A 4606-nucleotide genomic window follows, 5' to 3' on the forward strand; every position below is an offset into this window, starting at 1 on the left:
ATGAGAAATAAACAATTAATTGTCTAGTCAATCGTTATATTGCTTTCTTGTGAATTTCTGGGAACAGCAAAAGATTAAATGCTTGAAACTACACTGTACATTACATTTCACCACTTTGCTGGGCGGGAAAAAGAAACTGCAAGTTGCGTGTCTTACAATAGGGGAGAAAGTCATATGAGCCAGTGGAATGTGGTCTCATGCCTATGGCTATGTACAGTACAGTATATTGACGTTGGGAAAGTGCGTTTTTGCATCCTGTGGTGACGCCAAAGTCACCCAACTGTTTGTATGTTAATGCATAACTGTTTCAAAGTAAACACGTTCCAGAGGGGGAGATTAAGAACCCATGGTGAGAATTTGGAATGTGGATATGCCGTTGACGGTGGAACATGCACCCCATTGAAAAGCCTAATGTGCCACCAAGTAACACTGAAGGATGACTTTTCCGTCACCAAAAGACTCAAAAGGACACTTTCCTCACGTAATGTTACGTCATGGGAGTGAGGATGGGTTGCAACAGCCAGTGACAACATTTGAAATGAAATTGAGAGACCACTCGATCGACCCCAGAAGCCACTGGCTCCAGCCACAAAAGCAATATTGTCCCACCACTCAAGATACATTACAGAAAGCAGGTCACAATGGGAGTTGGCTTCAAAGTCTGGGCTCTGGTTGATGCACCGTTCAGCTTTTTCAACTTTGGCTTTAGCTGAGATGGATGTCACCAGAAACATGAAGAAAACAAGTCTGGTGTTGACTTTTATGTCTGTGGTGCACCTGACTATCTCACTACAACCGAGAGTAACATGCACATGAGGACTGTCCCAGCACTGATCCAGAAGCTCATCCTCCAAGCTAGAAATCTCACATTGAGCACACGTGATCAAACAAAGTGGGTAGGTCACAATGAGTGAAATGCAACTTGCAACTTCAAAGTGCATCACATGATGTGTGTCTTTGACAGAAGAATGAAAGGAGCTTGATGTTAACTGAATGGAAGGAACAGGGCTGTTGCTTGGAGAACTCAGTGATGAGCTATTGAGGCTTCAGATAGACCCAGTATCCTAACTTTCCGAACTCAGTTGGTGTTTCTCCCAGTTTAAAAATGTCAATGTCACAGTTCAGGTCAGGAGCGATCAGCATTCTTCACACACATGAAGGTTTGTGGTCGTGTTCATTGAACATGTTTAACATGTACTATTGTCAGCACAGAGTTGGGAATCAGAACTATTACCTCAGAACACAGGATTATCTTAAAGGATAATCTTGTCAGAGGTAAGATGATCCGCGTTCATCACCCTTGGTTAAGTCATGTTTGGTGAGAACATTCAGTCAGACCGATGTTTAGGTCCTTAAAAATGAAACTCATGCCAAGTTGACTCTTTGTTCATTACGACGGAACAAAATAGTTTGAGAGGTTAAGGGCAAATTAGAGTGCCCCAAAAACATTTGCGTCTCCAGTGGATGTGAGCCCACGCAAAACAGAACATAACTCGTCTAAATGGCATGTGGTGATGCGGTCATTTCAGTAGGTAACCTCATAACCTCAAGGTAACCTCATAAAAACAGATCCAAAATTTGAGCCGCTCATCTCTTGTCCAAACCGAGCACCATTCATTGTGAAGGCTGCTGCATTCCATGTAGATGAGGCGCCAGCTGTGACAGAGGACATTTTGGAAAGACACCAAAGGAAGCGGCGCTCAGTGTGTTGACAGAAAGCCAGTTGACGAAGTTCTTCATGACACTCTTGGTTGTGGCGGCGCAGCAAGCAAACCTCTCATCTCCCATTATGCATTCAACAGCCACACCACTTATCAGGGGAATTGATAGTTAGTGGCACACACAGTGTCAGAGGACAGACCACTGAATACCAGCGGCATTAAAAGGGCTGAAGAGATAAGAGTGCCTGTGCGATGGCGTCCATGGCCTCACAGGCTGATGCTCCGGAGACCGAGGAGAGGTGTTGCTACTGTGGAAATGAATGACTTTAATTTACATGTTTGCATATTTGACAATTAACCAATTTGATTTCTCGTGTGCATTGAGCAGCAGCAGCATCGCAGGTCTGTTTTCCGTTGGGTTCTTTAATGCCGCATCCTTCGCCATACCAAGCGGGTTCAATAACTGTGCTCTCTTATTTGCATAGCATTAAGTAGAGCCTCATTTTAAATGGATAATTAGCGCTGTAGCGCTCAGTGTTTTGTCAGGCTGAAAGCCATGGCCACACTAACTTTCAATATTTTTTTCCCCTGTTTTTGTTTCGTGTGCACGTTTCCTGGGAAGTCCGGAGAAGATTCTGACGCCGCCTTATGCAGTTGCAGCTGAGGACAGTAAGTGTGTTGGAAAAACAAGGAGACAGTGAATCACACTAATGATTATGTTGTTTTCACCACCAAGAAAAAGAGACTAATGATGCCTTTTTTGTTGACATTTTCTTTGAAGACTGATAATGAAGCTCCTCGGAGAAGTGCAACCGCAGCTAAAGTTACCCGAGCAGAGCTTTTCCTCACAACGGTTTGTTATTAGTGTCACCCAGGAGTCCGCCATAAACCCAGCTAACAACTTCTAAATCATGTCAACATGGGAGAGAGAAGTACAAATGACCTCCCATTATTGATTTACTTATGCCTTTGTGGCTGTTGAGCATTCTGATCCTTGTAAATGTGGAGGATCTTTTTTTTATTTTTAATGACCGCTTTAACTGCTTCTGTCCGTCAATGAAGCAGCACAACTTTCTGCTCCGGCCAAAGGGCAGCAGATACTGGAGAGGCAGTGGGGTGGGAAAGATGTGGAGGATAAATACAAAGATAGAGGGAAAGAAGTGGGTGGTATGGGAACGGAAAGAAGGATGAGGTAAGAGTGAAGGGAGAGGCCAGCCCTGACTGAACTGAGACGCTTAACTTTTGTTCACATCAGGCTTGACATACTGTAAGTAAGAGGGCAAAGTCAGACTGAAGACAGCTGACCCTTTTGTTACCCATCGCATACGCTATGTAATGATATCAGGCAAGTCTGCATGCAAGCCATGTTAAAACATCAGAATTCTCTCAAGCAAGCCTCAAGCAACCTTCTTTTGTGACCCAAAAATGACATTGAAAGAGCAACATGTCTTTTTCCCACAGCTACATGGATATTGTTTTATTGAGTTGATGCATGCTGTAATTTGTAAAGTCAAGTTCTCCTTTTTTTTTTGGATTGAAATGATTCAGATTGTAGCACCGAGAGGTAGAAGGAGAAGGAAATGCAGAACACCACCAAAATGAAATCACCCATTCCTTCTTCCATTATTAACTCGTCCTTTTCAGTACAGTCAATTATTTTGCTAAGTAACTGACAAAGGGATACAAACCTTAGTTCCAAAGGCTCCACAATGTGATGTCACATGCAAAAGAAGGATCCTTTGCTGATCTGTTCTCTCACTTTCTTTTTTAAATTAAAGCGGCTATGTGTAGTTTAAGAATATTTGCTTTTAGTCGGCGCCGCTGGTAAATGAGTGCAATTGCAAGCTGTCGTAAAAATGGGTCTCCGGTCCTGATCCCCATCCCACGTTTGTATGTTTTTGAGGAAAGACTGTGGCGAAACAGCAAAACATGTTATCACAGATGGCAATATACACTATCCATACCTGCAAAGGCAACTCTAAAAGCGTCGATCATTCAACATCAGAGACGGAACTCCGTCATGCAGCCAGTGAGGAGAGGCAGGATCCAGCGTGAGGTGGAAGCAGCTGCAAGACAGACGGGCCCAGATAATAAAACTTTATTTTGACTGCTGGGCTTCAGAATGAAGCAAAGGGGAAAGTTTGACGATTTTCTGTATTGGTGACAGCAAACCGCTATCTTTTAGATATGAGAAATAAATCTGTCAGATGTCATCACGGGTCCGTCTCCTTCACATGTCCGGCTGGATTGCACTATGGAAAGCACTACAGCAACAGACATCAGTCATTGTGATGTTTGTTATGGGACCTTTGCGAAAAACATGTTCATCTCATACTTAAGCTCTCATTTAAGCCGTAATGCACCAACATCATTTACAGCACTGTAGAATAATAAAGACGAAGGTGCAGCGTTTTTCCTCTCTGGCTTTATTACATCATGACTCAGTGTGTTTCAATAAGGAGCAGACAAACAGCGATCACAGCGTGAGCATCAAAACATCCGTTCACACGTTTATTTCAAATTGACTGTGGACACAGACGGCAGAGTTAGAAACTATTCATCTTCAATAAAGTCCAGAACAATTGCCAACAAAAAATTTTTCACGACAATATATTGACTAACGTTACTAGCGCAGTCATTAGCATGGTGGCTAATCGGATTGGCCAGCTATGAATTCACTGAACGCTTCAACAGTGCAATACGACAAACTGCATCCATAACTGTGTTAGAACAGGAACAAGTCATTTTCGCTGGCAAGCAATTCATTGAAAATGGGATTTTTCACTGTTCATACTGAGACCATTCATCAGGAAATATGAAAATAATCAATTTATGTCCAATTGTTACGCATTGTTGCAATTAATTACTATATTTATTTTTTCAAAATAATATTCTTGTTGACTGTTTTCAGATTTAGCTACTGACCAAAACTCAATCAGTAAACA

The 4606-nt window shown here is 42.4% G+C and overlaps 1 long non-coding RNA gene across 1 annotated transcript; it reads left to right on the forward strand.

Moving 5' to 3' along the window:
• The first annotated feature begins 1019 nt into the window (after positions 1-1019).
• LOC128757912 (uncharacterized) lies at positions 1020-3910 on the forward strand. Its single transcript, XR_008414410.1, has 3 exons — positions 1020-1160; positions 2284-2330; positions 2443-3910. It is a non-coding gene; the product is annotated as an uncharacterized LOC128757912 (long non-coding RNA).
• The last annotated feature ends 696 nt before the right edge of the window (positions 3911-4606 follow it).

This window comes from Synchiropus splendidus, chromosome 4 (assembly GCF_027744825.2).
Source record: "Synchiropus splendidus isolate RoL2022-P1 chromosome 4, RoL_Sspl_1.0, whole genome shotgun sequence".
NCBI lineage: Eukaryota > Metazoa > Chordata > Actinopteri > Syngnathiformes > Callionymidae > Synchiropus > Synchiropus splendidus.